The 19,956-nt window shown below is 43.5% G+C and overlaps 1 long non-coding RNA gene across 1 annotated transcript; it reads right to left on the reverse strand.

Annotated features, from left to right (window-relative positions):
- Positions 1 to 841: 841 nt before the first annotated feature.
- LOC121003469 lies at positions 842 to 5,945 on the reverse strand. Its single transcript, XR_005779482.1, has 3 exons — positions 5,835 to 5,945; positions 4,527 to 4,634; positions 842 to 1,073 (listed from the first exon to the last, which is right to left on the reverse strand). It is a non-coding gene; the product is annotated as an uncharacterized LOC121003469 (long non-coding RNA).
- Positions 5,946 to 19,956: the final 14,011 nt, after the last annotated feature.

The following is a 19,956-nucleotide window of genomic DNA, read 5'->3' on the forward strand; positions in this document are numbered from 1 at the left end:
TTATCATGTACCTTATCCCGCAGGGTGAATACTGTTCACAAATACCAGAATTGCTGCATTTTACTTATTTGCAACAAAAAAATGGAATACAAAGTGATCAAGAAGCCTTATATACTCCCAAATGATACTAATAAAACTACAAAGCATCTCTCCAAAAAAATTTAAAGAGGGTTTTTGTTGTGAAAATGTGGTAAAACATAAAAATACTATATGTATTTGGTATAGCTGTAATAATACTAACACAGAAAATAACGTTGTCATGTTACTTATGCCAAAAAATGAACACCACAAATGTTATAGTGTGGAAACTCAGTGGGGGTACTGTTGTTTTTTTCCTACCCTCTCTTAAAAAGTTAAATAGGACGTTATGTGTACCACAAAACTGCACCATTAAAAATTAGGACTAATTTTTAATGGTGCATCATTGTAAAAGTTATAGCACAGTGAAAAAAAATATATTTACTTGATCATTGAGGCCCGAATTACATCTCAAAATTTGAATATATTGCTTTACTATCCAAACTGTGACGTGTGTTCACAGTAAAACACAATATACAGTTCCTGGTATTTATATGGAATGTTGATCTAGAGATCTGTCTGATAACCAGCAGGGATCAGGAAGGATTTTTAGGAATAAATCTGATGACTTCGGTCTTTTTCAACCAGCTAACTACATGTATGTAACTACATAAGGAGACATGTTGTAGAGAAGATAGCTCGCTCTTATAACTATAAATTATAGCCAATTAATTTGTAAGTGCTTAAAAATGCTAATCTATCTCTGTCCACTAAGAGCCATGGTAAGAAGTGGTTAGAAATAATACTCTCACATACAATTGAATAACTTAATCAGGAGAACACATTTATTAAAGTTAAACAGAACATTTTCAAAGACTGTTAAACATTTTGCTTAGATATAGACAGTAGAACAGACTGCAATGCATAGTTGATTCCATGATTTAATTTGGAAGTTTTGAATGGTACAGCAAAGTTTCTTCACTTCATGTTACCTCCATACCCATATCCTCCTTGACCACCGTAGCCTTGTCCATAACCACCCTGCTGGCATGGATCTAATAAAAAATAAAAAAAATTGTTGGCAAGTAATGCTGGTAATTTATGATATTGAGGCACTGACAGAACAGATAAAACTAATTATATGAAATATGTGTAGTCTGGCAACAAAAAAAAAATTTCAATTATAATGCGTATTGCTGGATTAGAAAAAATATTATTAAAGTATTTTTTTTAAGTAGACACATAAAAAAAAAGGCCATAAAGCGTTAACTCTACTCTGCCACTCTATCGCTGTTAACTGACAGCTCAGCCAAAGAGTATCAGTATGATATTTTTTTTTATTTACTCTTTAATACAAGTGGAAGAAGATGTAAACTGAAGCTCCTGAGCCCCAATACAAATGTTATAACAGGGCTCTGAACTACTCTGTGACATTTGTAATTCTGGTGTCATCTTATGTGGCAAAAAGGACTTTGGGTTTCTTAGGCATTAGGGCCTAGGTGCAAATGCTACCTATATTTTTATGACCATAATATGGCTGTTTATAGCAGGACTTGTATCACATAAATTCTGTCTTCACATAATCATACTGCTAACAATAGGGTAAAGTCAGAGAACAGTTATTTGTTACAGTCATATCATGCAAGAACATTTTATTGTATAAACAATCAGTTATTGCCACCAATATTTTCATCATTTATCGTTGATAGTTCCAATCATCTCATGTGTAAATCAGCGTTGGGCCAAGGGGTGTAGCCATAGGGGGTGCAGATGTATCAGTCTGGGGCCCAGAATCTCCAAGTTACACCTCTGGCTGGAAGGAATAGGTTAGGTCAATTTTTGCCTCAGGCAGCAGGAAGGATATGTGCTCCCCTGCCCCTTGACATAAAGGACTGAGGGAAGGGGGGCCCAAACTGAACTCTTGCACCATGGCCCATGAGCCTTTAGCTGCGCCTCTGCTTGGTCCTCAGAACTGGAGAATGTATGACTCTGGACTACAAAAATAATTCAGCCAATGCGGCATATAATGCTCCATTTGGTGATGTGTTACTCAGTTATTCGTACCAAGAAGCAGTGGTGTACATACCATATAGGCAGACCACGCAGCTGCTATAGGGCGTGAGGAAGAGGGGCCTGCAGTGGAGGAGATGCCCCACCCCCTAATTGCTCCTGTCTATCTTTCTAAAGCTAAAGGACCTTTGATGATTCCCAGGTTAGAACAGTGCATCTGCCAGGACCTGTGATGACATATCACTGAATCTACAGTAGTATACCTTGTATGTCTCACATCAATACACTGTTCTGTGTGTGTGTGTATATATATATATATATATATATATATATATATATATATATACACATACACACACAGTGCAAATATTACACAGTATTATAGATGCAATATGTACATATAAATAGTATATACAGCAGTGTACTGATATGTGAGGTATGAGGTATAATAGATGCAGTGTGTACAGATATATAGTATATACAGCAGTGGACTGAGATGTGGGGTACGAGGCATAATATATGCAGTGTGTAAAGATATATAGTATATACAGCAGTGTACTGATATGTTAGATACGAGGTATAATAGTTGAAGTGTGTATAGATATATAGTATATACAGCAGTGTACTGATATGTTAGATACGAGGTATAATAGTTGAAGTGTGTATAGATATATTGTATATACAGCAGTGGATTGATATGTGAGGTACGAGCTGTAATTTATACCTCATACCTCATGTCAATACACTGCTGTATTTATTATATACCTGTACACACTGCATCTATTATACCTCGTACCTCACATGTCAGTACCCGCTGTATATACAATATATCTGTACACACTGCATCTATTATACCTTGTACCTCACATTACACTACTGTATATACTATATACCTGTACACACTGCATATATTACACCCCGTATCTCACATATCAGTACAATGCTGTATATACTATATACCTTGTGACAGGACCAGGGGGAAAGTGGTAGAAGGAGTCTACATTTCACCTAGGTTCCTGTCCTATACGTTCTAAAAAGCAGCCAGGGAATTGACAGCAAGGAAAACTAGGTTTTCTCTTTGCAAGGGTTTTGTTAAAAACCTGGCTAGAAGGGCCTGGCTGCTTGGAGCAGGGAGAGTTGGGTGGCTCCCTGCTCCAATTAGCCACTCCAGGTATTCAGGGTAACTGTGGCTAATCACCTTGGAACCTGAGTGTGCTATAAGAGGGCAAACAGCTCACTAGCTGATCTCTCTGCTCCTGGGAAGAACCCTGCTGGGTGAGTGGAAAACAACAGTGTGTTTGGTTGATGGAGCTGGTCACAAGGCTCAGTTTCATGTAGTTAGGGACTACTGCCTGTTTAGACGTAGTGGCCAGACGGCCAGGTATTTCATTTCTTTTGAACTGTTTTGTTTAATATTTCTTTTTCTGCAAAAGTCAATAAAACTGGCTGAGGCCCATTGCACCATACTTGCTTGGACTGGACTGTGTTTTATGTGCCTATAGCGCCCGTCTATCCCAGGAGACGGCGGTCCCGTGAGCTAATCCCGTTACAACCTGTACACACTGCATATATTATACCCCGTACTTCACATATCAGTACACTATGGTATGTACTATATACCTGTACACACTGCATATATTATACCTCGTACCTCACATATCAGTACACTATGGTATGTACTATATACCTGTACACACTGCATATATTATACCTCGTACCTCACATATCAGTACACTATGGTATGTACTATATACCTGTACACACTGCATATATTATACCTCGTACCTCACGTAACAGTACACTATGGTATGTACTATACATCTGTACACACTGCATATATTATACCTCGTACCTCATGTAACAGTACACTATGGTATGTACTATATACCTGTACACACTGCATATATTATATCTTGTACCTCATGTAACAGTACACTGCTGTATATACTATACATCTGTACACACTGCATCTATTAAACCTCTTTTGTGTGCCAGGGCGGTTTTGTAATCCCAATCCGGCCCTGATGGCATACAGTATAAAACGCAGCAGCAAGCATAGTTCATGGAACAAAGGGAGAGGCCTGGAATGGGTAGTGGGAGGGGCTATAAAAGGGGAACGGGGGCCCACTTTAGATACTTGCTATGGGGCCCAGTGATTTCTATGTACCCCCTGCCTAGAAGCAATACTTCTATGGAAAGTTCTATTGTTAAATCATGGGGGTAAAGAAATACAGCTTCATACATCTCTGAATGTGTGTGTGTAAACTAGAAAACTAAACCAGAATCCCCTACACACTGTTGGTTTTAAGACTTCATTGATAGAAATGAAATTCTTCCCTTTTGTTGTTTTCTATGTATGTTGCACTCTGCACATTAAACAGGATTATTTTAGATAGATTATTTGCATTGCCTCTGTATCCACTAGACTGTTATGCATGTTTCTGTGCATTACATCCAAATTACAGTTAGATCCAAATATCATCAACAAATATACATACCTGGGCAACAAGGCGGTGGTGGACATTGAACTTTTGGACATGGAGCACATGGGTCAACTATGATGCATTTTGGTGTTTGGTCCTGGCAAACAGGTGGTGGGCAACATGCTGAAAAGAACAAAAAAATATTATCAGAGAAAGTGATGAAAATACAAAGAATGAAAATGATTACATTTATAAACTTATTAGGCTAATGTAACAATTTGATTGTGGGATCTTTGGTGCAAGGTTGCTGTGAAGGCCTGTAAATGATAGTTACTAAGCTATTGCACAGTAGTTTAGTAATACCAGCATCAATGCAGCCAGTGTATATTGTAATAAAGTAAGCATGATGAAGGTTGACAAAATCAGGGGTAGACATAATATTTGGGCAATCTTCACTCCAACAAAGAGGCCCTGCTGATATAGACGCTCACTGCTACTTTAAAGGGGTTTTCAAAGCTCCTGATATTGATCCTCAGCATGAGGGGATCCTCAGGATATTGTAGATCATGAATATCTTATTGTTGGGGCGCCAACATCCTCGCCAATTGGCTGTTTCCTTTGGCCTCTGACACTGGAACTAGCTCTTACAACAGAGCTGGAAGCAGAACTCCATTCAAAGTGTAATGGTCATGCCAGCTTACTGTAGCTTAACCCCTATTCAGTTAAATGGGTGCTGAGCTGCAGTTACCCAGCACGACACTTTGTTTCCACCTCTCATTCAAGCTGCAGGGAACAGCTGATCAGTTGGTAAGCAGGGTGCCTGACCTCCACTGATTGGATATTGATTCCTGAGGATAGGTCATCAATAAACGGGTCCGGAAAACCCCTTTCAATTGACACTTTAGGTTGCACATACTGGTCTACCATAATGATTTTCACTCATAGCTCAATATTAATTGTAAGGCCAGGTAATGATGTTTTTGAAGAACCATGAAAGCGGGTGTCTAATACTAGTACCCCTCACTTATCAAGGCAGCAGATGAACACCAATAGAACGATATACATTTCTCAGAGTCCTGCAGCTGTCTGCACCAACCATTAAAGAAAGCTTAGCATATGTTAGCACAGTATACTTTCTCTTTCTCTCTTTCTCTCTTTCTCTCTTTCTCTCTTTCTCTCTTTCTCTCTTTCTCTCTTTCTCTCTTTATATTACAGTGTTTTTCAAGTGGACTACAGATAAATCTAAGTCATCTACACATACTAGTTAAATGGGATATTCACTTAGGCTCTGTCTTTATATCTTTAAGCACAACTAATGGAGAGCTAATAATTCTTCATTCCATTTCATTAAAAATAATCAAAACCTATATAAATGGCACTTACGGTTTTTGCCTTGTCCCTTTGCTGACATGGTTGTCTCTGGTAGATGTCTGAGTGATGAAACAAGGTCACAGAAGATGGATACTGAAGCTCATTGCAAAGGTGCTATATATACAAAGCTGCTGCTATTGTTGAGCAACATATCAGATGGCAAAATAAGCCAATCGGAATTCTAATTGACCATCTAACTACTATTTGGCTCCTATAATTTGCATACCTTGAAGGTATGGCTATGTGTATGCATATATAATAAATTAATAACAGTATTTATTACACATAGAATGTTATAGTTATACATTCTAAGACTATGAATTGTCTGAACATTATCATTACTGGCAAACCATCTAGTTGGATTACTCATTTCACTCATCGGTAAACCTAAGCAAACTTCCTACAAAAAATGTAGATGTGACCCAGTTCTATTAATACTGTGATTTAGTACAAGATCATATGTAACAGGGGCAAGCTATGGGACCCTTTGCGAGAGGGAGACCAGTCCTTGTTGGCTTCATCCCCTTTGCTATTAGGTGGAGATAACAACATCTCTAGAGGACCTGGATTGTTAGCAGACGAGCTGGTTAGAAATTGGCCCAAGAGTCATTGAAAGTTAAGAAGGGGTAACCCTCATCAACCCTTCATGATATTCTTGTTCACCCTTACATATTAGTTGTGTTCCCATTCGTGTGCTCTCAATGCTGCCGCTGTGTCACGAGGGTGCCAAGAGCCACGCCTGACTCCGTTATACCCGGGGTCAGGAAGTTGCAGCGGGTGGCTGCGCGCTCTATGTCTAAAGACAGTGCTGTTTATTAATGGTAGCTTTCTGGGTTTGCCTTGCAATCCTTTTTGGCTCACTCAGGGATCCGTAGCTTCTCCTCCTCAGCTGTTTCTTGTCCAGCAATCCCAACCTCCTTATATTCCCATCTCTCACTTCTCTGGTTGCCAGATATAGAGCTTCCTGCCTGGACTTCTATACTGACCCTCTGGAGCTGTGTAGCTGTGTTCCCTGGTTGTTGTTCCAGAATGTTACTCTCCGGATCCCTGTCGGGCCTTGGTGGTCTGCTGTTGTCGCCCACCTGGGATTATATGTTTGTCTGTATTGTCTGTCCTCTCCTTGGTGTTTTCCTCTTAGTGTCAGTGGTGCGGACTAGTGATCCCACCGCCCCGTTCACTACATAGGGCTCATCTTAGGGAAAGCCAGGGTTTAGGCACGTGATCGGCGTACGGGTGAGGAACCCGTCTAGGGACGTCAGGGCAGTCAGGTGCCAGCCGCAAGGTGAGTCAGGGGTCACCATCTTTCCCTCTCCCTTGGACAGGGCCTTCCCATTTCCCTCCCTTTGCGTGACACCGGTCATTACATTATATCTGGCCCTTATTTTGTGTAGGTAAAAAAAATAAAAATAAAAAATAATAATGTAAAAATATCTATATATTTTTTTCTACTTAGAATCCAGTATGGATCCTATTGCTGTTTTGTCAAAGCAACTTCAAGGCCTGTCTTTGAAGGTGTCAGGATTGAAGGCGTCGGTCCTCCAGCAACAGCAGCAATTGCTACAGACCGCAAGTCCAGCGGTTGCTACAGGTTCCGTGAGGCCTGTAAATTATATTTTAAACTGCGCCCTTACTCCTCTGGTAATGAAGAACAGCGGGTGGGGGTTGTTATTTCCCTGCTTCAGGGGGACCCACAATCCTGGGCGTTCTCTTTACACACTGATTCCCAGGCTCTCCGGTCAGTGGATGAATTTTTTGGGGCCTTGGGTCTCATATATGATGACCCTGACCGAATCGCACTGGCTGAATCAAAGTTCCGGAGACTCCTACAGGGAGAGCGGCCAGTAGAGGAGTATTGCTCAGAGTTCCGTAGGTGGGCTACGGATACCCAGTGGAACGACCCGGCTCTCAGGAGTCAGTTCTGCTCTGGGTTATCCGAAAGGATTAAGGATGCGCTTGCGCTGTATGAGACTCCCTTTTCCCTTGATGCGGTTATGTCCCTTTCTATCAGGATAGATAGACGTCTTAGGGACAGATTGAAAAATCCGGAGCAACTGGTAACCCCTCCCAAGCAGCAGTTAGTCTGTACGGACTTAGACGAGCCTATGCAGCTAGCAGGAACTACTCGTCAGGTCCGTCATCCTGAGGCTCGCTGTAGGCATGGGGTTTGTTTTTTCTGTGGGGAGAGGGGTCATTTTATTAATGTCTGTCCTTCCTTTCTCAAAAACAAAAGACAGTCGGAAAACTACTAACCCCAGGCTGTGTGGAGGATGTCAGCCGGGGGGTATACGTTTCCTCCATACGAACATCGCAATTTGTGTTGCCAGCGGTTGTTGTTTTTGGTGTTAAGACGGAGACTATTTCTTTTTTTCTAGACAGTGGAGCAGGAGTAAATTTGATAGATGCCCATTTTGCCCACACTATGGGTTTGTCTCTCTGTACGCTACAGAGACCTATTCCCATATTTGCTATTGATTCTGCTCCTCTGTCTCAGAGAAACCTCACTCACATTGTCCATAACTTACACCTTCGGGTAGGGGACCACCATAACGAGTTGCTTTCATGTTATGTTCTGGAGGGGCTTCCCACTCCTGTGGTGTTGGGTCTTCCCTGGTTGGTAGCGCACAATCCAGTGGTGGATTGGCAGGCCAGGGAGATATTGGAGTGGAGTGAGCATTGCAGAGAAAATTGCTTAAATAGCAATTGCTTAGTCGCCTCCATAGCTACCCTACCTACATTTGTTTCGGACTTTGAGGACGTTTTTTCTGAAAAGGGTTGCCAAAAGTTACCACCTCACCGTCCTTATGATTGCCCGGTTAACCTGATTCCCGGTGCAAAATTACCCAAGACCAAGTTATATAATCTTTCGGGTCCGGAGAGACAAGCCATGAAAGATTATATCTCCGAGAGCTTGGCTAAGGGACACATCAGACCCTCTTCTTCACCCGTGGCTGCAGGGTTTTTCTTAGTTAAAAAGAAAGATGGGGGCCTGCGTCCTTGCCTAGATTTTCGCAAATTAAACCGGATAACCATCCGAGACCCATACCCTCTTCCTCTCATTCCTGACCTGTTTAATCAGATAATTCGTATCAAGGAAAGGGATGAGTGGAAGATAGCTTTTAACACCCCTGAGGGGCATTCTGAAAATCTAGTCATGCCTTTCGGTCTGACCAATGCTCCTGCTGTCTTCCAACATTTCGTTAATGACATTTTTAGTCATCCTATCGGCAGGTTTGTGGTGATATACCTAGATGATATTTTAATTTATTCGTCTGATCTGAAAAAACATGAGGTGCATGTCAGACAGGTACTGCAGGTCCTACGGACGAATAAATTATATGTTAAAATTGAAAAGGGTGTCTTCGCCGTTCAGGAAATACAGTTCCTAGGTTATTTATTATCTGCTTCAGGTTTCCGTATGGATCCTAGGAAGGTCCAGGCAATTTTAGATTGGGATCTTCCTGAGAACCTCAAAGCACTGCAACGGTTCTTGGGCTTCGCAAATTTCTATAGAAAGTTCATTAAAAATTATTCGGTGATTGTAAAACCCCTTACTGACATGACTAGGAAGGGGACTGATTTTTCTAAATGGTCTGACGCCGCTAAAATAGCTTTTTCCTCTCTAAAAGAGAGGTTTACCTCGGCACCTGTACTAATCCAACCTGATGTCTCCCAGCCTTTTATTGTTGAAGTTGATGCGTCAGAGGTGGGAGTGGGGGCTGTGCTGTCTCAGGGTCCGTCTCCTGGCAAATGACGTCCTTGTGCGTTCTTTTCTAAAAAAAACTATCTGCAGCAGAGAAGAACTATGATATTGGCAATAGGGAACTACTGTATTAGCTATTAAACTAGCGTTTGAAGAATGGCGTCACTTTTTAGAGGGGGCAATCCACCCTGTCACTGTGATTACGGAGCACAAAAACCTTCTGTACCTCGAATCATCTAAGCATCTCACCCCTAGACAAGCTAGGTGGTTGCTATTTTTTACCAGGTTTAACTTTGTTATTACCTATTGTCCTGGGGCAAAAAATACCAAGACAGATGCACTATCTCGTTGTTTCCCTGGAGGGGGTAATGTGAGTGATCCGGTACCCATTCTACAAAGAGGAGTGGTTGTCTCTGCGGTACACTCTGTTCTGGAGGGGAAGGTGTTAGAGGCCCAGGGGGACGCCCCGGTCTCTTGCCCCTCAGAGAAATTGTTTGTACCGTTAAACCTGCGTTTCGAATTATTAAAGGAACATCATAATTCGGCACTTGCTGGACACCCGGGTAGTAAAGCAACCTTGGAGCTATTGTCTCGTCGTTTTTGGTGGCCAAGGTTGCGTCAGGATGTAATGGATTTTGTGTCTTCCTGTTCTACTTGTGCGCGCGCGAAAGTCTCTCATACACGTCCTGCAGGCTCTTTATTGCCACTTGTCATTCCCAATAGGCCATGGACACATCTGTCAATGGATTTTTGGTTCCCCCCCTCCCTCCCCTGTAGTTAACTTGTTGGTGGCCAGTGGGCCCTCTCCCCTCCATCCCCCTCCTAATTAAAATCTCCCCCCCTATCATTGGTGGCAGCGGAGAGTACCGATCGGAGTCCCAGTTTAATCGCTGGGGCTCCGATCGGTAACCATGGCAACCAGGACGCTACTGCAGTCCCAGTTGCCATGGTTACTTAGCAATTTGTAGAAGCATTATACTTACCTGCGAGCTGCAATGTCTGCGTCCGGCTGGGAGCTCCTCCTACTGGTAAGTGACAGGTCTGTGCGGCGCATTGCTTAATGACCTGTCACTTACCAGTAGCCTACGGCCACGGATCACGGACATGGATGCCAATCTTGTGTGCATCCGTGTTCTTTCGCGGACCCATTGACTTCAATGGGTCCGTGAACTGTTGTCCGTCAAAAAAAATAGGACAGGTCATATTTTTTTGACGGACAGGATACACGGATCACGGTCTTGGCTGCAAAACGGTGCATTTTACGATTTTTCCAATGACCCATTGAAAGTCAATGGGTCCAAAAAATAATGGAAAACGGCACAACAGCCACGGATGCACACAACGGTCGTGTGCATGAGGCCTCAGTCGAATGGACAGACTGAGCGTACCAACCAAAACCTTGAGACATATCTAAGATGTTTTGTGTCTGAAAACCAAGAGGTGTGGTCATCTTTACCGTTAGCCGAATTTGCCATAAATCGCCGTCCGGAATCTACTGGCAAGTCACCATTTCTTGGTGCATATGGTTTTCATCCCCAACTCTGTACTTTCAAAGAGGGGGGGTCTTCTGGGGTTCCCGAAGAGGAACGGTTTTCGTCATCTTTCTTCTGTATGGCAGAAAGTGCAAGCGAATTTGAAAAATATGGGAGGTAAATATAAATGCATGGCTTATAAGAGACGGTCGCCAGGTCCGGACCTAGGAGTGAATGACTGTGTGGTTGTCTACTAGGAATATTAAATTAAAGGTTCCCTCTTGGAAACTGGGTCCTAGGTTCATTGGCCCTTACAAAATAGTAGCCATCATTAACCCCGTGGCTTTTCGCCTGGAGCTACCTCAGACTTTTAAAATCCATAACGTCTTCCATAAGTCGTTACTCAAGAAGTATGTTCCACCTCTAGAACAGTCACCGCTGCCACCTCCTCCTGTTGTTGTGGATGGTAATCTAGAGTTTCAAATATCCAAAATTGTTGATTCTCGTCGGGTCCGCCGCTCTCTTCAATATCTGGTGCATTGGAGGGGTTACGGTCCCGAGGAAAGAATGTGGGTTGCAGCGTCTAAGGTAAACGCCGACAGGTTAGTTCGGGCTTTTCATGCCTCTCATCCTGAGACCTAGTCCTGAGTGTCCGGAGGCCCCTCGTAGATAGGGTGGTACTGTCACGAGGGTGTCAAGAGCCACGCCTGACTCCGTTATACCCGGGGACAGGAAGTCGCGGCGGGTGGCTGCGCGCTCTATGTCTAAAGACAGTGCTGTTTATTAATGGTAGCAATCTGGGTTGCCCTTGCAATCCTTTTTGGCTCACTCAGGGATCCGTAGCTTCTCCTCCTCAGCTGTTTCTTGTCCAGCAATCCCAACCCCCTTATATTCCCATCTCTCACTTCTCTGGTTGCCAGATATAAAGCTTCCTGCCTGGACTTCTATACTGACCCTCTGGAGCTGTGTAGCTGTGTTCCCTGGTTGTTGTTCCAGAACGTTACCCTCCGGATCCCTGTTGGGCCTTGGTGGTCTGCTGTTGTCGCCCACCTGGGATTATATGTTTGTCTGTATTGTCTGTCCTCTCCTTGGTGTTTTCCTCTTAGTGTCAGTGGTGCGGACTAGTGATCTCACCGCCCCGTTCACTACATAGGGCTCATCTTAGGGAAAGCCAGGGTTTAGGCACATGATCAGCGTACGGGTGAGGAACCCGTCTAGGAACGTCAGGGCAGTCAGGTGCCAGCCGCAAGGTGAGTCAGGGGTCACCATCTTTCCCTCTCCCTTGGACAGGGCCTTCCCATTTCCCTCCCTTTGCGTGACGCCGGTCATTACACGCTGCCTGACTTTCGTTGTGCAGATATTGACTGGTGAGCAAACATTGTGGATCAATTTGAAGTGCCATGGTGCTGATAAGAGGGACAGAGCGATAGATGGGCACTAGAGTGGTGACAATAGGCAGTGATTGCATATAGTGCCAGTGGACTCTGCTGTGACTGTGTGGAGCAGCCGGACTGTGTTCAGCTGATGCAAAACTATGAGTAAGCGTAACCTCCTCAGGACCGCCGTACGCAGGATTGCGTCTTTGCGGCGGCCCTGCTCTCCTGGGTGATCGCGCCGGTGCGTCCTCTCTCGAGACGCGAGATTTCCTGTGAACGCGAGCACACAGGCGCGCGCGTTCACAGGATCGGAAGGTAAGCGAGTGGATCTCCAGCCTGCCAGCGGCGATCGTTCGCTGGCAGGCTGGAGATGTGATTTTTTTTAACCCCTAACAGTTATGTTAGACGCTGTTTTGATAACAGCGTCTAATATACCTGCTACCTGGTCCTCTGGTGGTCCCTTTTGTTTGGATCGACCACCAGAGGACACAGATAGCTCAGCAATATGTAGCACCAAGCACCACACTACACTACACCCCCTGTCACTTATTAACCCCTTATTAGCCCCTGATCGCCCTGATCACCCCTGATCACCCCATATAGACTCCCTGATTACCCCCCTGTCATTGATCACCCCCCTGTAAAGCTCCATTCAGACGTCCGCATGATTTTTACGGATCCACTGATAGATGGATCGGATCCGCAAAACGCATACGGACGTCTGAATGGAGCCTTACAGGGGCGTGATCAATGACTGTGGTGATCACCCCATATAGACTCCCTGATCACCCCCCGTCATTGATTATCCCCCTGTCATTGATCACCCCCCTGTAAAGCTCCATTCAGACGTCCGCATGATTTTTACGGATCCACTGATAGATCGATCGGATCCGCAAAACGCATACGGACGTCTGAATGGAGCCTTACAGGGGCGTGATCAATGACTGTGGTGATCACCCCATATAGACTCTATGATCACCCCCCTGTCATTGATCACCCCCCTGTAAGGCTCCATTCAGACATTTTTTTGGCCCAAGTTAGCGGAAATTATTATTTTTTTCTTACAAAGTCTCATATTCCACTAACTTGTGTCAAAAAATTAAATCTCACATGAACTCGCCATACCCCTCACGGAATCCAAATGCGTAAAAAATTTTAGACATTTATATTCCAGACTTCTTCTCACGCTTTAGGGCGCCTAGAATGCCAGGGCAGTATAAATACCCCACATGTGACCCCATTTGGAAAGAAGACACCCCCAGGTATTCCGTGAGGGGCATATTGAGTCCATGAAAGATTGAAATTTTTGTCCCAAGTTAGCGGAAAGGGAGACTTTGTGAGAAAAAAATAAATAAAATCAATTTCTGCTAACTTGTGCCAAAAAAAAAAAATTTCTATGAACTCGCCATGCCCCTCATTGAATACCTTGGGGTGTCTTCTTTCCAAAATGGGGTCACATGTGGGGTATTTATACTGCCCTAGAATTTTAGGGGCCCTAAAGCGTGAGAAGTCTGGGATCCAAATGTCTAAAAATGCCCTCATAAAAGGAATGTGGGCCCCTTTGCGCATCTAGGCTGCAAAAAAGTGTCACACATCTGGTATCGCCGTACTCAGGAGAAGTTGGGCAATGTGTTTTGGGGTGTCATTTTACATATACCCATGCTGGGTGAGATAAATATCTTGGTCAAATGCCAACTTTGTATAAAAAAATGGGAAAAGTTGTCTTTTGCCGAGATAATTCTCTCACCCAGCATGAGTATATGTAAAAAGACACCCCAAAACACATTGCCCAACTTCTCCTGAATACGGAGATACCACATGTGTGACACTTTTTTGCAGCCTAGGTGGGCAAAGGGGCCCACATTCCAAAGAGCACCTTTAGGATTTCACCTGTCATTTACCTACTTACCACACATTAGGGCCACTGGAAAATGCCAGGGCAGTATAACTACCCCACAAGTGACCCCATTTTAGAAAGAAGACACCCCAAGGTATTCCGTGAGGGGCATGGCGAGTTCCTAGAATTTTATATTTTTTGTCACAAGTTAGTGGAAAATGATGATTTTTTTTTATTTATTTTTTTTCCCTTACAAAGTCTCATATTCCACTAACTTGTGACAAAGTAAAAACTTCCATGAACTCACTATGCCCATCACGAAATACCTGGGGGTGTCTTCTTTCCAAAATGGGGTCACTTGTGGGGTAGTTATACTGCCCTGGCATTCTAGGGGCCCAAATGTGTGGTAATAAGTTTGAAATCGGAATGTGTAAAAAAATGACCGGTGAAATCCGAAAGGTGCTCTTTGGAATATGGGCCCCTTTGCCCACCTAGGCTGCAAAAAAGTGTCACACATGTATTATCTCCGTACTCAGGAGAAGTTGGGGAATGTGTTTTGGGGTGTCATTTTACATATACCCATGCTGGGTGAGTGAAATATCTTGGCAAAAGACAACTTTTCCCATTTTTTTTTTATACAAAGTTGGCATTTGACCAAGATATTTATCTCACCCAGCATGGGTATATGTAAAATGACACCCCAAAACACATTCCCGGACATTTTTTACACATTTTGATTTCAAACTACTTACCACACATTTGGGCCCCTAGAATGCCAGGGCAGTATAACTACCCCACAAGTGACCCCATTTTGGAAAGAAGACACCCCAAGGTATTCGCTGACGGGCATAGTGAGTTCATAGAACTTTTTATTTTTTGTCACAAGTTAGTGGAATATGAGACTTTGTAAGAAAAAAAAAAAATCATAATTTTCCACTAACTTGTGACAAAAAATAAAAAGTTCTATGAACTCACTATGCCCATCAGCGAATACCTTAGGGTGTCTACTTTCCGAAATGGGGTCATTTGTGGGGTGTTTGTACTGTCTGGCCATTGTAGGACCTCAGGACACATGACAGGTGCTCAGAAAGTCAGAGCTGCTTCAAAAAGCGGAAATTCACATTTTTGTACCATAGTTTGTAAACGCTATAACTTTTACCCAAACCATTTTTTTTCCCCAAACATTTTTTTTATCAAAGACATGTAGAACAATAAATTTAGAGAAAAATTTATATATGGATGTCGTTTTTTTTGCAAAATTTTACAACTGAAAGTGAAAAATGTCATTTTTTTGCAAAAAAATCGTTAAATTTCGATTAATAACAAAAAAAGTAAAAATGCCAGCAGCAATGAAATACCACCAAATGAAAGCTCTATTAGTGAGAAGAAAAGGAGGTAAAATTAATTTGGGTGGTAAGTTGCATGACCGAGCATTAAACGGTGAAAGTAGTGTAGGTCAGAAGTGTAAAAAGTGGCCTGGTCGTTAAGGGTGTTTAAGCTATAGGGGCTGAGGTGGTTAATGCAAGAAGACTGGAAGACACCATCTGAGTAGATCTGGCAAAAATGGGACAGTGTAAGAGTACTGCCTCTCTGCCTGTGAATCCAAGAAAAACAGTGAAGCAGTTAGCACTGTATTATGCATGAGTGGTCTTTGTAAAAGAATTGTAATTGCCATTCTGTGGCCTTGGGTAGAGATGACCGAATTGAAGCTGGCGAAGTGGAATTCCTTACGAATTTCAGGAAATATTCGATTTGCACCGAATATGAATTTCCTCGCGCTTCATAGTAACGAATAACTTTTTCTAAAATGGCAGCTACGTGCGTGAGGACTTGAAGAAAGGAAGTCTGGGAAGGCAGGATCACCCATACTGACATGCATGCAGCTAGTCAGCCCTGTGATGTCACAGCCGTATAAATACGGCAGCCATCTTAGATTCTGCCATTCACCAGCGTACTTAGTGCAGGGACTAGGGACACTGATCATCATTGTGGTAAAAAAAAATATTTACAAGTGCAGGGAAAGAATATTCAAGGTGTAGGGAAAGGATAGGGAGGAATCATTCCACTGCATTTCTGTTGAACCAGGTTCAGTAGGGGAGGTGACAGCTTGGGTAATAGGAACAATCAGATTACACTTTGCTGCACTGACTGGGGATCCAAATTACCATTATACAACTCTGTAATTCCAGCAAACCGTTCTTATTAGGGTGCAAGTGCTTTGATACAGCCATTAACAGGGTTCATTACAATAAAATATTTCTACGTTTTATTTGCCCTAGTGCGGTGCAGTTATTTGTTCTAAAGCCTTTTTTGGCTTTTATTAGTGGTGGAAAAAAGGGCTTATTAGCCATTGTGTGGTGAAGTGCGAAAATTACAGCCATTTTTGTTGTGTATTAGTGGCAAAAGTAAAATATATTTGCCGCTCAGCGGTGCACTTAACTGTTTTAAAGCACTTTTTTTGCATGTATTAGTGGAAAAAAGAAAAATATCTTTGCCGCCTTGTGGTGCAGTTATCTGGTTTAAAGACCTCTTTTGCATGTATTAGTGGAAAAATGTATGCCAACTGATTGCATTTTAAGACTGATCAGGATCCTGATCCGTCTTACAAATGCATTGCAAGAATGGATCCGTCTGTCCGTTTGTCATACGGACAAACGGATTAGTTTAAATTTTTTTTCACATTTTTACCGGTCTGCACATGTGCAGTCTGGTAAAACTAATCCGGCATTCCGGTATTTTGAATGCCGGATCTGGCACTAATACATTCCTATGGAAAAAAAATGCCAGATCCGGCATTCAGGCAAGTCTTCAGTCTTTTTGCTGGAGATGAAACCGTAGCATGCTGCGGTTTTATCTTTTGCCTGATCAGTCAAATAGACTGAACTGAAGACATCCTGAACGGAATGCTCTCCATTCAGAATTCATGGGGATTAAATTGATCAGTTCTTTTCCGGTATAGAGCCCCTAGTACGGAACTGTAAGCCGGAAAAGAAAAACGCAAGTGTGAAAGTACCCTTAGTGGAAAAAGGAAAAATATCTTTGCCGCTCAGCAGTGCAGTGAGATATTTTAGAGCCCACTTTGCTGTGTATTAGTGGTGACCTACAAATATATTCGCCATTCATAGTTGTACTTATCTGTTGAAAAGCCTTTTGTGCAAAAATATAAAAAAAACTTGGGCCTAATTGACGTTCAGCGGTGCAGTGATATATTTAACTGCCCGCTTTGCCATGTATTAGTGGCGAAATACAAATATATTTGCTGTTAATAGTTGTACATATCTGTATAAAAGCCTTTCGTGTAAAAATATACAAAATTTGGGCCTATTTGACGTTCAGCAGTGCAGTGAGATATTTTACAGCCCAGTTTGCCGTGTATTACTGGCAAAATACAAATATATACTCCCAGGGCCGTCTTTAACAAGGGGCAAAAGGGGCAGCTGCCCTGGCCCAGTTGCTCCTGGGGGGCACAAGGCAGCTGCCTCTTGAGCCCTGCTAGCCACTGCCCTGGGTGTCAGCTACACAGGGGTTGCTACCATGCCATGCCTCCTTGCACTCCAGGCAGCGAACTATGAGAGCTGTGATTCTCTTAAGGACCTTAGATGACATCCTCACCATGTGACCAGTAGCCTAGCAATATTACTGGTCACATGGCTATGAGGTCATCAAAGGTCCTGTCTACCAGGAGTGTTGCTGCAGGAGAAGTTTGCCCGACTTGTGGAGCTTTTTTTGTGAAGATTAAATCAGGAAAAAGTGACAGGGGCTGTTATACTAATATACTGTAAGCTACTGTGTACTGTGGGGCTGTATACTGTGGGGTGCTATACTGCTCTACTGTATACTATGGGGTGCTGTATACTGTGGGGTGCTATACTGCTCTACTGTATAGTGTGGGGTGCAATTCTGCTCTACTGTATACTGTGGGGTGCTGTATACCATTGGGTTGCTGTATACTGTGGGGTGCTATACTGCTTTACTGTATACTGTGGGGGCTGTATATTGTGGAGTGCTATACTGTTCTACTGTATACTGTGGGGTGCTGTATACCATTAGGTTGCTGTATACTGTGGGGTGCTATACTGCTTTACTGTATACTGTGAGGAGCTGTATATTGTGGAGTGCTATACTGCTCTACTGTATACTGTGGGGTGCTGTATACTATAGGGTGCTATACTGCATACTGTGGGGTGCTGGGGTGCACTGTAACGCTTCCTGCAGAGCGGTGCTCACTTCCAGCCCTGAGCCCAGCTGCCCAGACAACTGACCCTGAGCCGCTGGAGTCTTCAGAACTGGAAGTATTTACAGTAATTTACTGTACTCTACCAGGGGTGTGGATTTTTTTTTTTGTGTGTGTGTTGTGGTGGAGGGCATGATTGCATGCTAGGGTGTGGGAAGGCAGGATCCAGGGGACTTAAGTAAATTTTTGCCCAGGGTCCAATCAATATTAAAGACTGCCCTGTATACGCCTTTGATTGTTGCTCTTATCTGTAGAAAAGCCTTTTGTTAAAATAGAAAAAAACTTGGGCCTAATTGACTTTCAGTAATGCAGTGAGATATTTTACAGCCCACTTTTCCGTGTATTAGTGGCAAAATACAAATATATTTGCCATTCATAGTTGTACTTATCTGTAGAAAGGCCTTTTGCGTAAAAATAGAAAAAAGTTGGGCCTAATTGACGTTCAGCGGTGCACTGAGATATTTTACTGCCCACTGCCGTGTATTACTGGCGAAATGCAAATATATTGTTACAGCCTTTGGTGTGCGCCATGACACGGTTGCCATGCATGCTGTTGCCAGCGTCAACGTGTTGTAGTTGCAGCATGTAGGTGCCTCCTCCTTTCTCCTGGGGCATTCCCTGTCTGGTGCCGGAGGGGTTAATTATCTAGCTGGTGGGGATTTAGGTGTGTCCTGGGTGTGGCCTCGAGGTTTATATTGCCTGTGGTCTGTTGGCTGGGTTCAGTTTTCCTCCAGCCTTGCTGTGTGCTGGAGCTGTGCTACTGCCAGGCCTCTACTATCTGCCCAGTGCTTTAGGGCCACCTTGTGGAACATCGATGTTCCCATGATGTCTCCCCTTTGTTCCCTGTGTCCTTTTACCTTCCCTACCCTTGCATATGTTTGGTGTTTATGTATAGGTGGTTGTTGTCTTGTCTAGTGGTTGTTACATGTCTGGTCTGTTGATGTCTATAGTCCAGCATGTTTGCTAGACATGTTCCCTGTGTGGTGTGCCTCCAGAAGGGGGTGTCAGGGTTACCCAGAGGGGGAACTACAAGTCTGTATGCTGCTCTGCCTGGGGCCGCCATGCATCCTGTTTGCATGGGTGTTTCCAGGCAGTAACTGGTGTGCTGGTTACCTGGTTGTGGTTGTTTGTACTGTGTCCTGTATGGTGTGTGGGCAGCAGTACTCATGCTCGGGTTCCAGTCAGCGTTGCTGCGGCAGGTAAGTGTGTTGTATGGTGTGCTTACCTGCCGATCCAGTTACTGTATACAGTCTCCTTTTTCCTTGCATCTAGGCCGATGGAGACTCCTGTGCAACCGTGTCTGGGATGAACAGGTCGTCTCTGCCCTTTCTTTATTTGAGGGATAATCAGGGTGACTCAGGGCCCTACTGTAAGTTTCCTGGATATGAGCCGTCCTACCATCCAGGTCTGCTCATATGGTGAGGAGTTAGGGAAAGGATTAGGGATGGTTTAGGAGGTGACCTGCTCCCTTATCCCAGTTGCTGGCCTAGTTGCTATCCAGACTGCTTCCCATTG

Source organism: Bufo bufo, chromosome 6, assembly GCF_905171765.1.
Source record: "Bufo bufo chromosome 6, aBufBuf1.1, whole genome shotgun sequence".
In the NCBI taxonomy this organism is placed as follows: domain Eukaryota; kingdom Metazoa; phylum Chordata; class Amphibia; order Anura; family Bufonidae; genus Bufo; species Bufo bufo.